The 25,920-nt window shown below is 36.5% G+C and overlaps 1 pseudogene; it reads left to right on the top strand.

Moving 5' to 3' along the window:
• The first annotated feature begins 17,198 nt into the window (after positions 1-17,198).
• On the top strand, positions 17,199-25,408 carry LOC149181744 (putative sarcosine oxidase; annotated as a pseudogene).
• Positions 25,409-25,920: the final 512 nt, after the last annotated feature.

The raw sequence follows: 25,920 nt of genomic DNA, 5'->3' as shown, positions 1-25,920 counted from the left end.
TACCTGCATGTGCACTGATCAACACACCCACATTAAATTTGTAAGGAAAATTTGAGGTATTTAGTCTCATATTACATACAAGACTTGTCTTTCACATCTCCCATCCCTTCTTAGGATCTTTTAAGCATAACTTAATTTCCTTAAGTTATGTCCTTAATTAGAAAACATACAACTCATAATTTGATTTTGGATATGGGTAGAATAAGGTGATGACTTATTACTAATTTACCTCAATGAGTTTGTATTTTATTAAACTTTGCCCTTGTATAGCAAACATGCAATCTCAGAATATAATTTTAAATATGAGTAAAATGATATGATGACCATATCATTAAATCCACCAATCACTATTACTTATTGAATTAATCAATTTTGTTTCATTCCAATATAGTTTTCCAGGGATTCTCTCTTCCCCCTTGCAATTTAGTTATCCAAAAACTTGAATATTTAACATAAGTGTAATGATTAATCTCTACTTTTCTCATATATATGGATACTCACTTCAAATTTCATTTAATGATTTTTAAGATAAACATAGTTTAATATTTGACCTCTATGGTACATAACCAGAGTCAAATGCACCACATATTCTTCCACATACATGGTAAATTTCCTCTTTGTTTTCTTATAATTCAGTTTGTGAGAATTGTGATTCCTTCACATAGGAAAGCATATCCATGCAGCTCATTGTAACCCCACAATGAGTCCTTCATGCAAGTCATACATGTACTTGTGCAACTCAAGTACTCATATTCTTCTTATAGATGCATTATTTGTTATCAAGATTTAATATCACATTAATATGATGACCATGCTTTATCATGATTACCAATTGTTTAATTATCCCACTCTTCTATGCATATTTGCAAGTATTACTTTTCAATCATGATATAAAGTTGTTGTGTCCTCATAAGAGAATTTAACCATAGCTTAAATTTTGAAAACTTTCACAATATATAATAATTTTTTTACGCCCCTTATCTACAAGGGGACACCATATGAGTAACTTATTAACATTAATAAACATGTTAATTCTCTACTTTACCTCTATCCCATGCATGCAACATACTAGAGAAACTCTTTGTAACCATCCAATTAAGCCTTATATGCAAGCCATCTATACATAAGGATGTAATCATCTTCTGAGTATAATTCTTCACATTCCTCTATTTTTTTTTTTGTGCATGGAATGAAATAATTTATATACTCTTATGTTGTAGTTTGTTTTCACACGAATTGTTCTCATATCATTCAGTCTTATACATTCTGCTTAAAAATAATTATGCATAATAATTCAAAACTATATCCTTTTTAACTTATGATATACAATATTAATTTTAACATCTCTTATTCAAAAGTAAGGAACCACTCACAACCTTCTTTGTTTTAGCAACTAAAACAAGGCTTAACATTTATGCAGTTACATTTCTACTTCAGGAAACGGCATCCAAATCCACAAATTCACCGAAAGTAAATAAATTCAAATCCATTGGTGCATGTAAGGCTGACAAGCTAAAGGCTTGATACTGCGATCATAGGAGATCAAATAAATGCCTGCAACCTATCACTGCATGATGCATGCCACTGCATCTCATGGTAAGGACATGATAGTCATACCTGCATGTAAATATGTCGGCGATTTTGAATTCTATGACCCTGTAATTAGTAATGAATTTAAGTACACCCGGGAATTTACAAAACAAAATCATTTTCAATTTGGTCCTCTATATCAACAGTTACGATTTTTACTGAATCCATAACTATAAAGGCTTGTATTTCTTATCTATAGGGACTGCAACAAATTTACCCAACTGTTTTGATGCAACAAATGTTTTCAATAGCGCAATGACAATCGGAAGAAATCTCTAGAGCATCAACAAATTTATTATAATGTAATGCTTCAAAATTTCCCAACAGTTCAATTGTTTTCAGAGGAAAATTTCCACCATTTTAATTAAATTTTCAATATGGATTCCTACTGGTCAAAGATGTTGGGTATTTTTAGGTGGGAAAATACCAAAACCAGACAAACAAACACCACAGAGCCAATGCTCTGTTTCCACTGTTCCAGGACCTTTGCACAGGGAAGCTATTAAAACAAAATGAACTCATAACAGTCCATTACACAGCATAAAACATATCTATTGATTTAAAACAAAACTGTTACAAAATTCATCCTCTGTGCAGAGAGGGATTCACTGGAGAAACTCTGTCTCCTCATTTCTGGTCTTCCACTGCTGTGGGTATTACAACAACAATTTCATGGTGTTCCTCTGTTTTTCAAAAATGGCAAAATAAAAACATTACATCCTTTTTTGATCTCTCGCACTGTTGTGCGTTTAATACATACCAAAACAAAAATCACGCACACCACCGTGCGCAGGCACCATACCCTTAAAAAACTAATTCATGTCGGCCTTTTTCTACTGCATAAAAATTACACACAGGAACATATGTGCTCCACGTTTTTCATTTGTGCACTGCTGTGCAAAAAAAATTACATTCTTCTTCGCTGCGTGGTTCATTACTAAATGGTCAACGCACATTCCTTTTTTTTTTTAAACATATTACCAAAAAACATATGCATATGACCTAAAACATAAGAGGCACGAAAACATAGTGTGTCGTAGCCAAAATTTAATGATTCACCTACATCTACGTACAAGCTGTAAACTTCATTGAATTCCCTGTCCGGCGGTCAAGCGGAAAATCAAACACGCTATGTAAAAAATTGATTTGATGCAGGCGGGGAGCAGCTTCGGAGATCGACGACGGAGGTGGCACGTTGGGTCAGATCTTTGTCCCCTGGGCTGATCGGACGCAATTCGCACACCGTTCTCTCGCAAACCAAACGACCTTTATCGTCCGGGGAACAGCGGTTTCATCGTTCGTACTGAGAACGCGTGGCGGGGTGTGATTGCGGCGGCACCCTTCATACGGAAACAGCCATTTGCAAATGGCGGTGCGGGGAAGACCGGGCGGTTTTCCAAAACTGCCCTGTGCTGTTGAAATTACAAATTTAACACTCCCCTTTAATTTCAACTGCTGGGCATTAGGACATACCCAAACACTTCCTCACATAGAGGGATTCCTCAGTACTGCTGTTACTAAGGTATCTTCCTCACATAGAGGGATTCACCAACTGCTTCTGATGCAGTTCACAAACAAACAAAGTTGTCTTCCTCTTAATAGAGGGATTAACCTGAAACTGTGCTTAAGAGCACCTTCCTCATGACAGAGGGATTCACCATGTGACCGTGCTTAAGAGCACCTTCCTCATGACAGAGGGGTTCACCATCACAATGTGCTGAAGAGCACCTTCCTCATGATAGAGGGATTCACCTGTTATAAAAACATCTTCCTCTTAATAGAGGGATTTACCAAACAATGCTAAAAAGCATCTTCCTCTCAACAGAGGGATTCACCAAATGACTGCTTCAAATGCAGTTCCAAAACAAACAATCATTGCACTGTTGTGTGTGCAAACTCATTACATTGTTCTTTTATGCTGCTGCATATTCTTTGCTGCACTGTTGTGCCATCTTCTTTACTGTGTCTATCCCACACTGCTGTGTCTACACTTGTTGTTGTGTTGCTGCACTTCACTTACATTTCTTTGCAAACTCTGCATTGCTGTGCATTCTTCAAAGACATAATACTCTGTCTTTTCTGGAACAAATACTCTGTCCCACCTTACAAATTTACACTGCTGTGTGTAAATATTTCTTACACTCACTGTTGTTGCATATATTGCATTTCAATTCAATGAACAACAAATTCATTACATTTACCTTTACTGTTGTAAGGAAAATTTCTTTTGCATGTGCTATTGTTCAAAACTTCTTGCTGCTGCATTTTTTTTATTTGCATTGCTGTGTGCTTCTCCTTCTTGGCATCATGCTGCTGTCCATAACTTCTTGCTGCTGCATTGCCTCTGCAATTTGCACTGTCGCTGCCTTTTGTTTCATCATACTGCTGTGTGCCCATACTCTTGGCACTTCATTCTCCACAAAAAAAATAACACAGGCTACTGCCTTTTCTTATGCACCCTTGCTTCACACAATCTTAGTCTTCAATTTTTTTTTTTTTTACACAATGCACTACTGTGCAATTCCTTTGGCTTTCTGCTGCCACACACATTCTTATACATCCAATGTGCATTAAAAATCTGCTGTCCCTGTTTTTCTTTATGCGTTTCTTTGCATGCTGCATTGCATATGAAGAAAAACATTACAATTTTTTTTACTGCTGTGTATTGTACTCACTCTACTGTGAGTATGTTCTCTCACATTACATAGAAGGAAACTACCTTCCATTGCTATGCATTTCAATGCATGTGCTCCATAACAAAAAAAAATTAAAACCGCTGTTCATTCTAATCCATGTGCTCCAAAAAAAATTTCCAAACTGCTGTTTTGTATTTTGTCTTCCCACTGCTGTGAGGGTTTCCATGTTTTGCATTTTTCTCTTATCTCGCTGCTGCTCTTTACATTTCAGCGCTGCCATATTTTCTTCTTTATCATTTCTGTGCATATTGCATAAAAACAAAACAAAAACATTGTTGATTTCATCACTGCTGCATATTACCTTTCAGAGGGATTAACAAAGATTTCATTTGCAACTGCTGCGCTGCAATACATCCTCCATCAACAAATGACTGTTAATACAGTTCAGCAAACAAAAAAAAATTACAAGCTCCCCTTTAATGTGTGCTTGTCTTCTTTTGGCAAGTTTTCTCAAAACAAACTTAGATCAGCTGCGTTGCTTAAGGGGCTTTCACACTGTATTTCTTTTCTTCTCCATACTTGTGTAACTTTCTTCTTTTGTGTGGGTCCAGCTTGCATAGGAGCCCATGTTAAGTTACAGTCTCGTGCCATATGCCCAATGTTATGACACTTGAAACATTCAACTTTATTCATGAATAAGAATTCATGATTTCTTCTTGTGAAATTATTTCTTGGAGATTGTCGGGGACCACAACATCTATCTCCATGAAATGCTCTACAGTCTTTTGCCATATGACCAAAGTTTGAGCAAGCATAACAATAACCATAAAATGAACTTTGGTACCTGGGAGATGGAGGTTTCCTTGATGTACTTCTGAAGCCTTGCTGCCTTGAGATCCTTTGATGATAACCATTGCATCTTGCCTCTTTGACATCAGCTACATTGCTTCTTGGAGCTGGTTTTCTTCTTGGAGCAGGATTTCTTCTATTGCAGCCTTCATTTTTCTCCTTGCCTTTGCTGGAACTAGGAGCTTCACAACTTCTTTCTGGCTTCTTCACATCTCCTTTGCTTAAAGCATCTTCATCCTTGTTTGAGGGTTCACCTACATACCCAAGTCCTGATTTATCAAATGGAGATCTGTGATAGCTGAGCATGTCATCCAAAGCTTGAGAGCTCTTCATGATCTTGTTCATCCCTTCAACCTTCTTCCTGAGGAGGACAATCTCTTCTTCTAACTTTTCACATTCATTATTTTTCTTTGCTAGTTGTCCCTCAGTTTCTTCCTTGCTACGAGTAGCTTCAGCTGCTACTATTTTGAAGGAGATAATGTCAGTCTTCATTTTGGAGATTTCTTCATCTTTTGCTTCACTGCTCTTCATTTTCTTTTCAGCTCCTTGTGCTTGCTTCTTGGCTTCTTGTAGTTCAGACTTAAGGAGGGAGACCTCTTCCTTGTATTGTCCAATCTCTTCTACAAGCTTGTTCACTCTCTTGTGCCTTTGTTCAAGTTGACTTGTCAAGGCATCTGCCTGCTTATTTGCTTCATTCAGCTGATTTGTCATGGATATGACTTCTTCATGATGTTTCTTCTTGCATTGGTCAAGCTCCTTCTTAAGCTTGGCAAGCTCTTCATCCCTTTCTTTTACTTGAAGCTTGATGAGGTCAAGCTTTTCATTCTCAGCTTCTATGATGGGTTCTTCTTGACTCATTGTCATGGTCAGTGCTCCCTTTGCATGAAGGTCATGCAGTCTGTCCCATATATCCTTTGCTGATGTATATTTTCCTAGATTCTTCTTTACTGAATCAGGGAGTCCATCCAAGATAGTCTTTGCTGCTTGTGCATCATACTCCATGGATTCTTTATCCATCTTGCTGTCATCAATCACTGACTCCCAGACTTCAATCCCCTCAGACATTAAGAAAGCCCTCATCTTTATTTCCCATACATCAAAGTTTCCATCAAACTTTGGGGTTTTAAATAAAATGTATTCAAATAAATTGTCTTCTATTTTAATAGAGGAGGGAGACACATTTTTAACAGGCCTGGAGGCTTTCTTCTTTGACCTTGCCATTCTTAACTAGGCTTCAAATACTTGACTGTGTTTTTTTAATCACTGACTGTTTCTATAACAGTAACACAAAGGAAAGCTTGAGGAATACCTTAATCCTTTTCGCTGAGGCTTCACACTGCTGGAGAGGTTTGACTGCTGCAACAACACCTTCCTTCAGCTTCTTTGAGTCTTCAAAGAGCCTGGACTAGCTCTGATACCACTGTTGGGTATTTTTAGGTGGGAAAATACCAAAACCAGACAAACAAACACCACAGAGCCAATGCTCTGTTTCCACTGTTCCAGGACCTTTGCACAGGGAAGCTATTAAAACAAAATGAACTCATAACAGTCCATTACACAGCATAAAACATATCTATTGATTTAAAACAAAACTGTTACAAAATTCATCCTCTGCGCAGAGAGGGATTCACTGGAGAAACTCTGTCTCCTCATTTATGGTCTTCCACTGCTGTGGGTATTACAACAACAATTTCATGGTGTTCCTCTGTTTTTCAAAAATGGCAAAATAAAAACATTACATCCTTTTTTGATCTCTCGCACTGCTGTGCGTTTAATACATACCAAAACAAAAATCACGCACACCACCGTGCGCAGGCACCATACCCATAAAAACTAATTCACGTCGGCCTTTTTCTACTGCATAAAAATTACACACAGGAACATATGTGCTCCACGTTTTTCATTTGTGCACTGCTGTGCAAAAAAAATTACATTCTTCTTCGCTGCGTGGTTCATTACTAAATGGTCAACGCACATTCCTTTTTTTTAAAAACATATTACCAAAAAACATATGCATATGACCTAAAACATAAGAGGCACGAAAACATAGTGTGCCGTAGCCAAAATTTAATGATTCACCTACATCTACGTACAAGCTGTAAACTTCATTGAATTCCCTGTCCGGCGGTCAAGCGGAAAATCAAACACGCTACGTAAAAAATTGATTTGATGCAGGCGGGGAGCAGCTTCGGAGATCGACGACGGAGGTGGCACGTTGGGTCAGATCTTTGTCCCCTGGGCTGATCGGACGCAATTCACACACCGTTCTCTCGCAAACCAAACGACCTTTATCGTCCGGGGAACAACGGTTTCATCGTTCGTACTGGGGACGCGTGGCGGGGTGTGATTGCGGCGGCACCCTTCATACGGAAACAACCATTTGCAAATGGCGGTGCGGGGAAGACCGGGCGATTTTCCAAAACTGCCCTGCGCTGTTGAAATTACAAATTTAACAAAAGAGAGCAGACATACTGCCTTTGAGAAACTCAAGGATCTAAATTTATACCAAACCACAAAAATTATGAGTAGGGGAAAAAATATGAAACCAAGTTACCGGGAGTTAAAATCTTAACTCACCTTTTATACATTGCAATGTCTTCATGCCCATGCGTAGGTCACTCTAAACAAAAACTAGGTCGGCCATTTTATTGACCACGTCTAATTCTATGGTTTGAAATAGTTTTAAATAGTCTTTTTGATATCGTGCTGCTGCAAGCACTAAGTCTGTCGCTCGACAGTGATGCCACTCAAAACCATTCCCTCCCCTCATTGGGCGAAGGCTTGCATGGAGGTGCTTCACCACGAAGCCTGCCTGCCATCCCAGCTGACCTTGACCTTTCGATTGCGAGACACCAACCAACTAAAACAAATGTTAGCGCAAGCAATTTTTAAACAAAAAATCGAAACCCACATCATTAATTCAATCACATTATTCATTTAGCACGATTCCAATAGCTGATTAGGATGGAACTACATATACTCATTGGAATCCATATAAACCAGGTCATGCATTCATTCTACAATTCTGGAACCCATTTCACACCATGGTCGACTCTTTCAACAACAAGACATATCTGCACATATGAAACTTGGGAGTGCAAAATTATGGAATTGCAAAATTAATGGTGCATCAACACCCACTGCATGCATACACAGATGATGATTCACAACCAACCCTATTATGTACAGACCCTATCAGCCATTAAAGACCCACAAAAAAACCGAAATGAAGAACTTTCAACATCAAGACAATGCGTGTGCTTCTGCACTCTGCTTTGAAGAACTTAACAAGATCTGTCAATCCCAATCTCTGTGTAGCCTCCAATGTATAGGAAAGTTAGAGAAAGGATTACGCTAGCACGTGGAGGTCGGGATAAAACTTATCCTTATGAATTTCGTTTTTGGAGATAGAGAATTTGTGAATCCTCAATGGGAGCAATTTGGTGAAACAAAAGAGAACAATCATTAAAATTACGGAAACAAAAATCCAATGATTTTCCAGTGCGGTGATGCTTTTAAAGCAACCAGTAGTAGCAAGTGCTTACGATAACTATGTTTCTTTCACTGCAAAATTTCCTTAATTCCATTGTCATCTTGACTAAAAATCATGTAGCTTGGCCATACTTTTCTCCTAAAAATAAAAACCACCACTTCCATGTCGGCAAGGCTTATATGCCCATGACGATTAGAGAATGGTTATAGATAATTCTTATCTCACTAATCTAGATTCTCATTCCATTTAAGATCATTTCTATCAGTGATCAAATTTGAAGGGCAGGTCTTAATTTCATTTAGAAGGGCACATATTCAGGTCGCATTTCTATAATGAAAAGCATAAAAAAAAAGAGCAATTCAATTGACAACAGTAAATTATTTTCAAATTTCTTTTTATTTTTTCACAGGAGAATGGTGGAACAACAACCCAATGGATGTCGTGTATAAGGTAGGTCTGATATGAGCTACAACTAATATATTGGATGCATTTACCATTAATGGATAAACAGGAGACCTATATTCCTGCTACAGTTCAGATAAAGATTAATTTTGTAGGAAATTTTTGTGACTAGAACGCAGGTCTGATATGAGCCGCAACTAATATATTGGATGCATTTCCCATTAATGGATAAACAAGAGACCTATATTCCTGCTCCAGTTCAGATAAGGATTAATTTTGTAGGAGTTTTTGTGACCAGAACGCAGGTCTGATATGAGCCGCAAGTAATATATTGGATGCATTTACCATTAATGGATAAACAGGAGACCTATATTCCTGCTCCAGTTCAGATAAGGATTAATTTTGTAGGAAATTTTTGTGACCAGAACGTTCAAGCCAATATACGAGTAGCTCAATCAAATTTATGTCTATTGCATGAATGAAAAAATTCAGTAAAATTCTAAACAGGTTTAGGATTCAACAAAAGAGTGTACAAAGGTGTATATGTTTTTGGTATCTCCTTTTTTAATATGAAAACATACCAGGAATTGGGAATCCGCAAACAAATCAAATCCATTGTGTTAGGAAGCCTGTTGAATGCGCTCCTCTCTAAGCATAAATAGTGCTTAAACCTTGCTTGAAAGGGGTTTGTTGAATGATGAATCTATGCTCCTCTCTAGCTTAAATCGTCAACAAACCTTGCTTTGGGCAGTGTTCAAGCACAACCAGTGAAATTACAGACCTAATACATGGCCCATATTGACATCTAGTCGCTCTCAATTGAAACTACCGAATGTAATTGTATCAAAGGGCAATTGTGACATAATAATTAATAAGAACTTCCATCATATGCACAATTAGAAAAAACAACTCAAAAAGAAACTGTTGTTTTTGAAATGGGAGCAACTCAAAAACTGCCAAATGTAATGGTATCAAAAGGTAATTGTGACATAATAATTAATAAGAACTTGCATCATATGCACAATTAGAAAAAAACAACTCAAAAGGAAACTGTTGTTTTTGAAATGAGAGTTTCTGAAATGGGATTTAAGTTTTAACATGAAAAGAAATTTACAAATTCAACATTAATAAAATTCTAATTTCAGAAAAAATAAAATTTAAAAAAAAGGTTGACAATTTGACAGCACTTCTTAAAAATTTTTAAGATATTATTCCAATTTTTTTTTAAAATGACAAAAATCAATTTTAAATTTTTTTTGACCGGTAAAATTTTCTCCCTACTTCTCTGACGTGCCAGAGACCCTTTGAAGGACTTTGACGTGTTCAATTTTGATCCCTGATCCCTATCTTTATTATAGAATCCACATGGTGATACGTTACTTCCCGACTGACTACTTTTCCAGCATGTCACGCATGATCCTTTGCTCATTTTTCGGGTAACTCTATCCACCTGTAACCGTTTGCAGTTCAACAATCAACACGACTAGCGAGGGTGACGTTACAAGGGAAATAAATTACATATTTCTGTGCTTTGAAGGATGGTGTTTCTCTATCTACATGTTTTCAAACCATTCCATAAAGCTCAAAGGCGCTTGGATCTACCTATCAACATGATTTTGAATAATTCCTTAGTAAGTCAATCTATTCATCGACAATCTATAAGGATTCCAATTTGATTTTTGCACAAAAGGAAATGATCAGAATCACGCCTCCCTTTCCATGATTCTATATTAGTGATAGCGTGAATTTACTTTTTGACTTCTCAACCGAAAAGCTTCAACTGTGACATAGTTGCAGTAAGGGAGGTAGGAAGATTTTTATTTATTTTTACAGGTAAGATTGATTTGCGTTACCCTTTGAAGGGATAGGACCCGAAAATTCCCCAGCTTTCAAGCTCAGCACATGCATGAAGAGTTTACAGTCATTCGACCATTCGTATTGGTAATAAAACCATCGCCATCTACGTGAGAGCAGAGACAGTGGTTTTCATCGCTCACGGATATACGGTGTTAGGCGAAGTACCCAATATGTTCGATGCCACTGTAATTGACAATTCCCAACTGAATGCAAAGTTCAACTCTAATTTAATAGAATTGCAAAGCTTAAAATCATTATCCTTGTACACTATATTCCTTCCATTTGTGAATTGAGTTCATTAATCAATCCTCGCATAAAAAAATTAGTATTCCTTTGTGATATGTGATTTACATATGTTGTCATTGAAACTCGCTGATCACCAATATGTAAAGAAATTGTAACCAATGTACAGCCCAGTCATTTCATACACTAATTTTCATAGCTTTTTAGGGACAAGCTAATAGCTGGCCCATAGTGTAGAATTTCATAGTGCAACAACGATATAGATGCTAACCCATTGTTTAGAATTTCATGGTGCAACAATGACATAGATGGCCTAGATCATAGAAACATATCCCATAATTTAATTCTCGTGCCTCAGTGAGGACTCCATCCCCATATAATCATGAAAATTAAAGCCTCCATAAGGTAATCATAGACATTACTAGACTCGTAGCCTTCTCGGCAAAGGCTAAGTTTATTATTATAACATTTACAAGGCCTTGCTTCCAATTGCTCCTCCAACTTATTTAATTTCAACCTTATGGCTTATGGATTATTTTTCTTATAGAAATTTTATAAATAAAATCTGGCAAGGAAAACTCTACGGAGGTGGATTGGTCCATAAGCCTCAATGTTCGAACTTGGCTCTGATACAACTTGTAACATACCTCTTTGACACCCTACTAAAAAAATCACATACTACTGGAAAATACCTCCTACCCACAGTACTAAAATCATCATATTGGGTTTCTCTACTAATTTTAGCTTGGATTACATTTAGTTTTAACTAGAACTATCTCATAACAAAGCTAACACAGTTGGTTCTACCCTTGCATACATCACCTCACAGAGGAGGAATCATCATGACCACTCACGATCCATCATTCAAGTTTCTTTCCAAGTGATAATGTCATCAATATTGAAGCTAGCCTTTCCATATAACATATTCATAGTCCTATTGTCATAGTTTAAAGTATCATTGAATTATAACCTATGAAATATGTATAATAACTAAGTGAGCCATAATGGAAGCAACTCATAACATTTCAAACAAAATCATTCATCGTACACAATCAATAATTCTTACTGCCACAGTTGCATGTAAGGTTATCAGGTGTATCTCAAGGATGATTCACAAGTAGTGAAAAGAACAACATGGAATACAAAGCATAAATAACTCGCACCCTAGTTTATGCAACGGAATGTTATCTACAGTTAACAAATTTTCATAGTGGATTAAACACGATTATTTACTATCTTAACAAAAGATAGGATAACACCATTACTCCACATACTATGTTTCTTTAATAAATTTCAGTTGGGCTACATTAAGGTGCCATAATTTTCACATGCAACCACCTAAAATCATCTCACAGATAAATCTATGCATGTATAATGGCCACATGCAAATCATTCAAACATTCTCATAGCAAGGAAACCTCAAGCACATTATCACATTTTCCAAAGGAATTTACAACATAGAGGGTGATAACCAATATACAGAACATCCTATGCATATGCATCCAGCTAGATCAGAAGAGAGTAAAACACTTGGAGAACGGAGCACCACCACCCAACCTTAGAACTGACTCTTTTAGTTCACCCTTGAGCCGAGGTTCTTGCCATGGATCAACTGCCTCCAATTGATCTATGCAATGGGTATTTAATACCCTCTTTCATGACATGGTTTCCATTAGCGGCGTCCCACTTTTATGGATCTTTTTTATCCATTTTCCTAGGCTTATCTCAGAAAAGCTCGCCTTTCTTTTCCGCGAGGATTTTCAACATAAAATCTTGCCTTTCTCTCCCACACATATTTCATTTTTTTCTCAATGGATATTTATTTCCAATCCATCCATCTTATCTAGAATTAAATCAAGAATCTTTATCATGAAAGAATTATCCCTTCCCATTCAACAATGGGATTTATAATCTCATCTCTTGGTGTCTCTCTTTTCCAAGTGATTAATTAATTAATTTATTTCATATTGTACTTACTTTTCATCTTACACATCACACCTAGCTTTTCTCAGTTTAGGTTTTCAAAGTTTGACACACAAGGGAGGGGTGTTACATTGTTATTGTATTCATTGATGACATATTAGTCTATGCTACGAATGAGGAAGAACATGCCAAACATTTAGCAGTAGTGTTGAGATTGCTAAGAGAGAATCAATTGTATGCTAAACATAGCAAGTGAAACTTCTTTCAGACTGAGCTACTTGAGACATGTTATCTCCAAGGAATGCATAACAATAGATACAGAAAAGATAAGGGCCATCATGGAATGGGAAACTGCTAAGAATGTAGATGAGGTGAGATCATTCATAGGATTGGAAAGTTACTATAGGAGGTCCATCAAGAACTTATCATGAATTTCATATCCTATCACATCATTGCAATGGAAAGGTAAGAAGTTTGAATGGATGGTGAAATGTGAAAATAGTTTTGAGTAGCTCAAGGAACTGTTCACACATGCACGAGTGCTAAATATTTTGGATCGAGACACAGGGTTTGTAGTGTGTACAAATTCTTGCAAGAGGGGACTTGGTGGATTTCTCATGCAAGATGGACAGGTAGTGTGTTATGAGTCACATAAACTGAATGAGCATGAGCATAACTATCCAACGCATCATCTTGAGCTAGCAGCGATTATACATGCATTAAAGATGTGGAGACATTATCTTCTGGGAAGGAGGTTTACATTGATGAGTGATCATAGTGGGTTGAGGTATTTATTTGACCAGTCAAATCTAAATTCCAGGAAATCTAAATGGTTGGCTACCCTTAGCGAGTTTGACTTTGATATTAGATACATCAAAGGGAAGGAGAACTGGGTTGCAGATGCTCTTAGTAGGAAGGTACATGTAAATCATATAGCAGCCATAAGATCCTATGGGACAAAGTTACAGGATAGGATTTTGCAGGCAGGATAGTGGGATGAAAAATACATGGAGATCATGAACATGTTACAATAGAGTACATGCACGAGTTCAGGGGATCAGGATGCAGATTATCATCTCACACTAGATGGCTTGGTAAGGTTTCGAGACAAGATCTATGTGCCATATTGTTGTGAGCTCAAGAAGCTTATCTTGAGGGAGTTTCATGTGAAACCATATTCAGGTCATCCAGGATATGAGAAGACATTGATGATGGTGAAGAAGTTTTACTATTGGCCGAATCTGAAGAAGGAAGTAGCTTAGTTCGTGGTTAGATGTTTAGAATCTCAGTAGGTAAAGGTGGAATGCAAGCATACAGGTTGTATACTATAGCCTATTGCGATTCTGGAATGGAAATGGGAGTTCATTTCAATGGATTTAATCATAGGTCTTCCGAGGACATTGAGTAAACAATATTATATTATGGTCATGGTTGACAGGTTGAGCAATGTATCTCACTTCATTCTAGTGAAGACTAGATATTTAGCTAGTGAGGTAGCACAGGTGTTCGTCAAAGAGATTTGAGACTGCATGGTGTTCCGAAGATGATTGTGTCAGACAAGGATGCAAAGTTCACTTCCAAGTTTTCGAATGATCTATTTGCAGGCTTGGGTACAGAGTTGGCCTTCAGTACATCTTATCATCTGTAGATAAATGGTTAAACAGAGAGAGCCAATTAGATCTTGGCAGGTATGGTGAGGATGTATGTGATGCACCAACAAAGGAAATGGGAGGTGTATCTACCATTGGTGGAGTTTTCATACAATAATGGTTAATATCATGAGTCATTGAGGATGAGTCCTTTTGAGGCATTGTATTGATGGAGTTGTAACACTCCCATCAGCTAGAGTGATCCAGTGAATAAGGTACTTATTGGACCGGACATGTTGAAGGACAAGGAGCAGGAAATGTAGGTTATAAAGAAGAATATAAAGGAAACAAAAGAGAGACATAAGAGTTATTAATATCAGCATAGGGTGTTCAAATAGTTTCAAGTTAGGGAGCACGTGTATTTGCGCATCAAGCCCAAGAAAATCTCTTTCAGGATTGGTTCATGTGCCAAGTTGGCACTACGGTATTGTGGGCGTTTTGAGATCCTTGAGAGGATTGGACCAATGGCATATTGAATTGCACAAAGTCCATGATGTTTTCTATTATACTCCTATAGTAATAGGTGTCATATTTCATGATTGACTGGTTGAGCTCTGTAATATGTTCTTCCTTTCTTTGCTGTAAAGGTTTCCATATTATCAAAAAATAAAATAAAAAAAAATTAAAAAATATAAATAGGGTATACCCTAAAAGAAAAATCAAAGGGTGAAAAAAAAAATGGTCAAAAGAAAAAATGAAAAGAAATGAACCCCAAATAAAAAGACCAGGAAAGTGTACAAGTCCAAAATGCCACTACTATTTCATTTTCTGTAAATAAATCATCATGTACAGCTTGTTAAAACTTTTCTCCACAATTGATGAATGGCCAAACAGCTTAATCTTGGCCAGTTCATGTTTGAATTTCATGTTTTAGAGATAGAGAATAAAAATCTGTCCAAACTGTTTAATCTTGGCAAATAAGTAGATAGGTAGAGAAGCAAAGGAGCTCAGCTGTTTAATATGAGCCCTTGGAAGAAATAAGTGCAGACTTAGATAGGCTTATCATGCAAAGAAAAGAAAATTGATGAGGGTTTGCCAGTCCGAGTGCACCCAAAAGAAAGAAGAAAAAATGTTAGGCAAAGTAGGTTGGGTATGTGTAGAATTCCTAGACTTTGCTGTAATATTGAACTTCTGGAATAAAAAGTTGTTGGAATCAAATTATTGTTTGGCCTAATAGATGAAGAATTGAAGCAAAGGATCTTTCATAGAATTCTCGAATCAAACTCCGGATCAATAAGTCCCCTATATCTTATGTTTTTACAGTTTTCTGAGTTTTTATATCATCTGTGTTTCATAATCTGAATAATAAAGAAAAAGATTATTTCAGAATTTGCTTGACTTCACTCTATTTTCAGTCTTTATTATTTTCTATGTTTTCTTCAGAATTAGCATAAAGAGTGAATTCTTAATTGCTCTTGTTTCCTGATTCTCTCATATTGATTATTTGATAAAGAATTCTTAACTACTCTTTGTCGGTAAGCATTCACTTTCCCTCTTTCAATATGTTGAAGGATTCTTAACTGCCCTTCACCCATTTGAGTCCATTCCATCTGATTCTAGCTTTTAATTGTTCCATGTTTGCCTACCTTGTTCTGTGATGCCATCCTATGTTGAGAAACCAAATCTAGAAAGCCATCCTTCTTTGACTCCATCATGCCCAATGGACTGAACTCTTCAGTTTTACCTCATTGTTATATTGAATCTCACCACCCAAAGTAAAAAAAAAAAACCCTTGAACTTCATAACTAGCCTAACACCTTAAGAAACAAAGCTAAATCATAAAGAGAGAGCCCTCTCTGGATTCAGATTGGCTAGAATCTGTATCTAAAATATTGGTCTGTGGTTACCTCGACCGTATTCTCTTTCTTACAACTTTTGGGAACAACCTGAGTGATAACATCATTGGCGACTCCACTGGGGACTTGAATAATTGTTTGTTACTGTTGTTTATTTCATAAACTATAGATGGATCCTGAAGTTAGCCAGGTAGCCTTTGAAACTGCTTTTGCTTTGCAATTGCAGAAGTAAATAAATGCTACTTCAGTCTATCTCCGATCTAGCTTATGGTTTGAACAGTTGGTTTCAAATGCTTGATCAGTTCCTCTTGTCAAATAAAGTATTTAAGAAATTTTAAATCTCATATCAAAAAACCTCTTAAAGAAATCATAAAAGTTGTTTTGAAAAATAAAAAAAATTGAAATAATCATAAAAACTCAAAAAATTCGGTCTCCAGGAGAACTAAACCTTCTCTTCGGAACTGTTTTACAGGTTTAGATCTGATCTGTGATGGTGGACAGGGATCAGAAATGCAAAGGCTAAAAATCATCCACCTGGCGACTCCACATCAATTTCACAACTAAAGACTCCACTGGAGGGACTAACATGAAAGAACAATACAAAAAGATAAAGATCAGGCTTTTTAAGTATCATCCTTTTGACTCTTATGATAATCATTTTCCAGTCAAAACATTGTTGTTCAAAGATCCAGAGCTTCAAGTTTCACAGAAATTCCACAACCAAATAATCTACATTCCAAAGCATTAATAGTCAGACGGGATGGCTAGGTTTGTGGAAAATCTTTCATTTGATGAGGCTTTAAATGAATTTAGGGAAGTGTTATCAAAATTTCAGCTTGATGAAGATTTTTTAAGAGTGGTGTTTATAGCCGTCAAATCAAGAGAATACCCTCAAAAAATTAAAATGTGTTCTCTTAATTTAGTTGTTGAAAAATATGAAAACAAAATTAAGCTTTTGCATTCTCAAATTCAGTCATATAATTTCTGTGATCCTAAAGAATTCTTACAAAATCTTCCTTCCCCAAATCATGAAGAAATTCTATTACCTTTCGACTTGCAGATTGAGGATGATTATTCTTTCAAGAGAAAGGTCGAGGAATTAGTTTCAGGGTTTAGTATTGAGGATACAGTTGATCAATTAGACAATGAAGGCCCAGAAGAAACTATCACACATTATGCTTTTGTTGATCCTATAGCAAATTACATGGAGGTTCTTCTCAACTCAAATTCTTTAACATGTTTTCTCTATGAGGACCAAATACATCAGTAGTGGCCTTTCTGTATCACAATTTCGATTACGGGGGCACATGATCGAATTATGCTTCTGATTTCACTAACTATCAATCAAGCAGTTCATTTGTTTCTACAGTTGATTGATTGGCTTCATTGGCACTTTTGTATTATTTAATTCAACCTGATTTTCAATAAAATAGAGTAGGTAGGATTTCAGTTTGATTTAATTCAGTTTTAGCAGATTAGGAAATAAATCCTTAAACTTTTTTGAATCCAATCAAAGGGCCTTAACTATCTTGATGATTTACTAATCTGGTTTGAAGTTGCCAGCACCTTTTTGTTTCAGGTTAGATCTCAAATTGTGCAGGAAAAAGTTGTAAAGATTTTGATCAAAAGGACCAAGGCTAAAATTTCCTACCCAAGTGACCAAGTTCTAAGGTGGGATTCCAAGAGAGAAGACAAAGGAAAGCATGGGAAGTTTGACTTCATGTGGAAAGGGCCATTTATCATCCATGCATTGCAAGGGAACAATACTTACTTTATTAAGAGCCTGGATGGTACAGAAATAGAAGAAGGACCAGTGAATGGTCAAATGCTGAAACATTACTTTGATCCAGTTTGTTGATATATTCTGACTCTAACATGTACATAAGAAAATTCAGGTTCAAACAGCTTGAAAGAAGTGATCAGCTTGTTCATTTCAGCAATGAGAATGAGGAGGAAAGTGCAGAAAATTTTGAAATCAATGAAGGAACTTTACCATTTTGTTTTGCATCATTTTAGTTTATCAGAGCCCCAAAGTGCCAGAGAATATTAGATTGAAGAAGAAGACTTAGGAGCAGGAACAAAATAATCCAAGTGAAGGCTATCCAAAATAGATGTATAGTTGTTTGAATCAGCTCTAGAATAGTGTATATATTTTACAACATCCTTTTGTACAGTTTCTACATTCAGCAAAGGAAGATTTCAGAGCACAATAAAAGGTATTCATAAGGCCATCTGACCTGCTATTCTTGACTTTCCACCAGGGAAAGCCATCCCCAAGTGGAGCCAGTGTTATACTCCTATAGTAATAGGTGTCATATTTCATGATTGACTGGTTGAGCTCTGTAATATGTTCTTCCTTTCCTTGCTGTAAAGGTTTCCATATTATCAAAAAATAAAAAAATAAAATTAAAAAATGTAAAGAGGGTATACCCTAAAAGAAAAATCAAAGGGTGAGAATAAATAAATAAATGGTCAAAAGAAAAAATGAAAAGAAATGAACCCAAAATAAAAAGACCAGGAAAGTGTGCAAGTCCAAAATGCCACTACTATTTCATTTTCTGTAAATAAAGCATCATGTACAACTTGTTGAAACTTTTTGCCACAATTGATGAATGGCCAAACAACTTAATCTTGGCCAGTTCATGTTTGAATTTCATGTTTTAGAGATAGAGAATAAAAATCTGTCCAAACTGTTTAATCTTGGCAGATAAGTAGATAGGTAGAGAAGCAAAGGAGCTCAACTATTTAATCTGAGCCCTTGGAAGAAATAAATGAGACTTAGATGGGCTTATCATGCAAAGAAAGAGAAAATTGATGAGGGTTCACCAGTCCGAGTGCACCCAAAAGAAAGAAGAAAAAATGTTAGGCAAAGTAGGTTGGGTATGTGTAGATTTCCTAGACTTTGTTGTAATACTGAACTTCTGGAATAAAAAGTTGTTGGAATCAAATTGTTGTTTGGCCTACTGGATGAAGAATTGAAGCAGAGGACCTGTCACAGAATTCTCGAATTAAACTCCGGATCAATAAGTCCCCTATATCTTATGTTTTACAGTTTTCTGAGTTTTTATATCATCTGTGTTTCATAATTTGAATAATAAAGATAAAGATTAATTCAGAATTTTCTTGACTGCGCTATGTTTTTAGTCTTTATTATTCTCAGTGTTTTCTTCAGAATTAGCATAAAGAGTGAATTCTTAATTGCTTTTGTTTCCTTATTCTCTCATATTGATTATTTGATAAAGAATTCTTAACTACTCTTTGTCGGTAAGCATTCACTTTCTCTCTTTTAATATGTTGAAGGATTCTTAACTGCCCTTCACCCATTTGAGTCCATTCCATCTGATTCTAGCTTTTAATTGTTCCATGTTTGACTACCTTGCTCTGTGATGCCATCCTCTATTGAGAAACCAAATCCAGAAATCCATCCTTCTTTGACTCCATCATGCCCAATGGACTGAACTCTTCAGTTTTACCTCACTGTTCTATTGAATCTCACCACGCAAACTCAAAATAAAACCCTTGAACTTCATAACTAGCCTAACACCTTAAGACACAAAGCTAAATCATAAAGAGAGAGCCCTCTCTAGATGCAGATTGGCTAGAATCTATATCTAAAATATTTGTCTGTGGTTACCTTGGCCGTATTCCCTTTCTTACAACTTTTGGGAACAACCTGAGTGATAACATTTTCCATAGTTAATTTCTTAAGAAGTATATAAAGGATGTCGGTCATGTTATTGATTGGTATGTATTGCAGGTGGAGCAAGAAGGAGAGTTCTAGCTGGAGCCTCAGTGCATATTTCAGCGGAAACATCTCATGCTCAAGAATAGAGCCATAGAGCAAGTTAAAGTGAAGTGGAAGAAATTTGGGCTTGAAGAAGCTACATGGGAGATGGCAGATCAGATGCGGACCCTATATCCTTCATTATTTTCCATTGAGGCAAAGTAGTTTTGGTTTGATGCTGGTTTATGTTTGGCATTTTTTTTCTAATGTTTTTATATTTGTATATGTATATGGATGTAAATACTACCATGAGCTAAGTTATAAAGCTCCAATAAGAGGTATGGTTATTCTCTTGTCATGTTGTCATGATGTTTTTCTTTTGCACAGGTTCTTCATTGTAAATACTACATTGAGATAAGTTATAAAGCTCCATGGGAAGTATGTTTGCTTCAGTTGTTTTGCTGACATCTTGGTGTGGTTTAATATTGAGGACAGTGTTCTCCATGGGGGAGGGTTCTGTAACAGCCCTGGTGAAAAGTTCATGTAATAAAATTTAATACATGAAAAATAAGACCACGGGTAAGGGACACGTATTCCAAGCTAAATGTTGGGAAAATATATCATAGTGGGCATCACTGGATGTCTATTTTGGCTAAGGAAAATTGGCAAAGTCTAAGGGAAAGACATTAAAAGGAAAAAAGGAATTTTTGGCACATTTATTTATGAAAATAAAGGAAACTAGGAGAAAAGTAAGGTGAAAGGTCACAGGTTCCATGTGAGGAGGAGATTGAAGGAAAATAATGGAAAATGAAGAAATTAGAGGCCTGATGCATAATAAGGCTTCTGAGGACTAGTTTATGGCTTTTGTCAGTTCAAGTTTGGAGCTCTTTCATTATTCTCTCTCTCTCAAACTCACTCTTGTTCACTTAGATTTTTCTTGGAGAACTCTAAGCAAGGAAAGGAAAAACAAGGAAGTATCAAGGAAAAGAAAGAAGGATCAAGTAGCTTCAACAAGAATACTTGTAGGTAACCTTTTGCATGTGTGATTTCCTAGTTGGTTTGGACATGCATGGATTTGCATGTTGGTGTATGGATCTCTTGTTGTCGGTGGCAATGTCTTGCCTATTCGTGACAATGGATTTCAGCCTAACCTAGCCTTTTTCTGAATGCCATGGTATGTTGGGATGTTTATTTGGTTTTTGAGCTTTGCAATTGTTGGATGGATTTCAGAATCTGGGGCGGAGGTGGTCTCAATATTCATTCCCAAAGGCCTAGGAATCCCTTGACCGATTTTGGTGGGATACACGGTAAAGCCTGAGGGAGATGTATCGGTTTAAGGCCTAGTGATCCAGGGTTGGATTGCGGTAAACCCTTAGAGAAAAGGAGATAGAAAATTCTTCAAGGATAGTGATGGATTATGGATGGAATTCCAAGTTCTGTTTGGTTGTGATCAGAGCACCGGTTTTGGTGTGATGACTATTTGTTGAGGGTGGAGGTGGTTTATCCTCTAGATTCCCTTGGTTTTTCTTGGATTGGTTGTTCTATGAGATCCCACATTCATGGTTGGAATATGGCATAGGGGTGATTAGCTGAAAGAGAGATTTGGTTTAGCCATGTCTATGGTAAGCTGGTATGTGGAAGTCCCAAACTTGGTCATATTTTCCTATGATTAATAAAAGCTAAGTTCTCTTACTTTTCATTGATTTATATTTGTATTTAATGGTTTTCATATATCTGATATTTATATGGTGTTATGTTGGTTATAAGCATGGTTCATGTCATGGTTATTTCATATATTAGTTGTAACTCTTAAATGGATCAATGCAAGACCTAATTGATGATGTAGTAGTTCAATGGAGAATGAGGTGATCCTTATGGTTATGTTTCATTAGTTGCTTCATTCATTTATGCTCTGTCTTGTATCCTAGACCTGTCGGTTGCATTGATGCCAAGTGTTTGACAGAATGTCAGTTTTTCTTGGGGATGCTTGGTCCTAGTCTTGAGGGTGATTTTTGATTGATAAACATTGTTATTATGTTTTTAATGAATTCTGGAAGTTACCACAAGTTCTAGGAAGAGGCCATGCTTTTGGGCTAGAAAAGTGGCTTAAATCTTGGTGTCTTTGGCACAAAACTGGGGATTCTGGTCCACATTCATTGGTAGGGAGGCCTGTGAGAGCGAATTTAGGTTTTTGGCCGCTCCCTTGCCCATAGCATGATAGCAACTATGGCCTAAGTGTTGCAGAATAGGAGAGGGAACCATGGACAAACTGTCTGAGTGCCTACTTGTCTCCTTAGGGTTTTGTTGATGATGTTGGATGTCAATTGTATGTGATGTTCCATCGATTCCACTTCCTTAAGGTGACATAGGATGTTGAATCTGATCATAATAGCATCTCTCCTCATCTTCAACCTGGTTGGGATATTTAGTTTGGGTATACCTGGGAGGGGTTGTTACATTTTTCGTTTAGCTTAAGTGCCACATTGAGATTACTATTGATTTGACTTTTCGCGTGCAACATCGAACCTAATATCTTGAATATACACACTTTATATTTCTACATTAATTAATATTATATTAAAATATACATATTTTATTCATTACAAAACTTCTAAACACACACATTATATATATATATATATATATGTATATATAGATATATATATATATATATATATAGAGAGAGAGAGAGAGAGAGATAGATAGATAGATAGATAGATAGATAGATATAAAATAATGCATGGTTTATAGACATTGGAGATTGGTGGACACTACATCACAAAAACTATCTGGCTAGATCCACCCTGCGAATTCCAAGAGTGTTGAAGAGAATTGACCCTATGACCTCCCATTAACAATGTGCTTTAACAAGGTAAACTCAATATATTAGGCTTGCCCTTGGGGATTTGTATTTATTTCATATGTAATAAATTAAAATAAGGCATTTACTTATTGATGTTTCAAATAAACATACTTTAAAGTATAGGGTATGTATAATATGTATGGGAAATTTTCTTTTAATACAATTTTTAGGTTTATGAGATAATTATTTTATTAAGAAAATGCTATCTATCCTTTTTCCCTCCTCTGTCTGATCAATTGAACTATTTTTAACCATTGGTTTGGCAAGTACATGGACCTCCATTTGTTCATTTACTCATGGTGACATTATCTCCAGGGATTATTTTGAAACTCTTGTAGAACATGAACGTTGAGTTGAAAGTTATAGGCAAGCATATCAGGTGAATACAAAGTGGTAGTAGTTGGCGCAGACCTAATAGGAAGTTTCACTACCCACCAAATTGAAAAAGGATCCAAATTTGATCTCCTCTTAAAGAAATATCATTTTTTGCGCCACATAGGATCTTCTCTTGGGGAATCAAGGACCATCATAGAGACTTACCAAGAAGACTACTGCACTGTAATGATGGAGGAGGCGTTCAGTCTATGGGAAGAAGCCCAACAATAAATTGGGTACAAAGTGCACATCAAGATTCAGTGGCTTGATATGAGTCCCATCCAGAACAAGAGCCTCCAATATGTTCTACAAGTGTGCAAAGCACGAGGGATCCCCATTTAAGTTCTCAATTCAGAACAAGTTTCTAGGTGATCGAAGGTCATCAAGATGCCTAGTGATTGGATTAGAGTTGTTACAAATGGGGGGGATCCTGGGATCTTCCAAAGCAGTTGCAACGTTCCAGTCTTTGTCTCTGAAGCACTGAGCTACACTCAAGGACAATGCCCAAGTCACAAAAATAAGTGAAATTAAGATATGGTTCAGATGGGGTCCTTATGTGTAGTAGAATGGGTACTTGGAAGAAAATGTGTGATTTATAGAAGCGAATGGGCTCAAAAACTTGCTAACGAGATCTCAGGGATTTAACTATGCATTCATCCTCTTAATACCATCATTACATATTGGAAAATCGAAGAGGTTTTTCATAGCCTTTTGCTGGAGATTGGATTCCCCACCTTTTCTTGTTACAATGATCCTTACCTTTATGGGATACCCTCCTTAGAATACCTAAAATTTCTCAAGGTACCAGTTCATGCAACTTACCCATGTGACCCAAATATTAGGGTCTTATTGCCTAATCTAGATTCATTGAGGTAGAAGGTAAGCCATTGGTTGGATGGATGTTTCAAACGAACTATTATGTTAGAGAGCCCTATTGTTGTCGGGGCTTTCATGTATTCAATGTCCCCTGATGAGGATTTCATCATTGAAGAATACTACACTGCAATGATGGAGGACGCCTTCAGTCTATGGGAAGAATCCCAACAAGAAATTGGGTACAAAGTGCACATAAATACCCATCAACTTGACATTTGTCCCATCCATAACAAAAGCCTCCAATCTATTATACAAATATGTAGAAAATAAGGGATCCCGATTGAAGTTCTCAATTTAGAACAAGTTTCCGAGAGATTCAAGGTAATCAAGTTGCCCAGTGATTCGATTGGAGTTGTTATAGGTAGGGGGAATCCTGTGAGCTTCCAAAGAAGTTGCAACATTCCAGTATGTGGCTCTGAAGCATGAAGCTATAATGAGGGACAATGCCCTAGTCACAAAAATAAGTAATGGGTGGAAATCGAGAGATGGGTCAGATGGGGTTCTTGTGTTTACCTGAATGGGTTATGTACATGGAAGAAAATGCATAATTGCTACAAGTACATGGGATTAAAAACTTGATAATGAGATCTGATGGATTGAGTTACCCATTCATCCTCTTCACATCAACATTTCATATTGAAAAATCGAAGAGGGTTTTTAGAGCTGTTTGTTGGACAATGGATTCCTCACCTTTTCCTATTACACTGATCCTTATGTCTATGGGACACCCTCCTTAAAATACCCCAAATTTATCAAGGTCTTAGTTAATGCAGGTTAGCCATGTGACCCAGACAAGATGCCTTGTTTCCTAGTCTAGATGCATTAAGGAAGAAGGTAAGCCCTTGGTTGGATGAAGGTTGCAAAGGAGCTGTTATGTCAGAGAGCCTTGTTATTGTCGAGGCTTGCATGTATTCAATGTCCCCCGATGAAGATTTATTCTTTTATTTATTTTCATTGACAAAGGCTGCGATGCCAACAACATCCACATCCCCTATTTTAATCTCCTATGGATTCTCTGCCCACAGGTTGAAGATGGGTTCTTTGATAGAATAGATAATGGTTGATATTTCCCTCATAAGAGAAGTTGATGGGGGTGCCTCTGCAATATTTTTCAATTGAAAGTTTTAATTAGAATCCCTAGGGTAATCCAAAAGAATGTGAGGAACAAGTTTTGCCTTATCTATATTCAACATCCTCATAAAGGTACAAATCTACCGAAAATATTTGTAACACCACTTGAATTTGATATTGTTCATTTCAACTTTCCTTTGTGAACTAGAATTTTCTATGGGTTAGATTCACAATGGATGGAAGTATATGAAAATGTTTATAAAAATCACTACTCTTCTTAATATCATAGTCACAGTTTATATGCTAGCTCTCCTTGATTATGTGGTGTAGGGGATCTTGTGTGACTGTCCTTTGGCTCTATGATGTTATACTACTCATCTTTTTTATTTATGGATAATGAATTATAATATATCTTGTTCCAAAAATAAATATCATTATTATTTTCCCTTTGTTGAATATGGAAACAAAATCAAATGCTTGTCTATGTAAAAGAATGAAAGGGTCTTAAAGTACTTGTCATTTTACTCGAAGAAGAAGTAGAAAACTATGTTACTGATACACATTTTCATGTAT

The sequence above is a fragment of the Pinus tabuliformis genome, chromosome 3_2 (assembly GCF_031772625.1).
Source record: "Pinus tabuliformis cultivar Carrire ecotype Pingquan chromosome 3_2, CPIR1, whole genome shotgun sequence".
Taxonomy (NCBI): Eukaryota; Viridiplantae; Streptophyta; class Pinopsida; order Pinales; family Pinaceae; genus Pinus; species Pinus tabuliformis.
The sequence above is the reverse complement of the archived record's forward strand: the minus strand, read 5'-3'. Positions and strand labels throughout refer to the sequence as shown.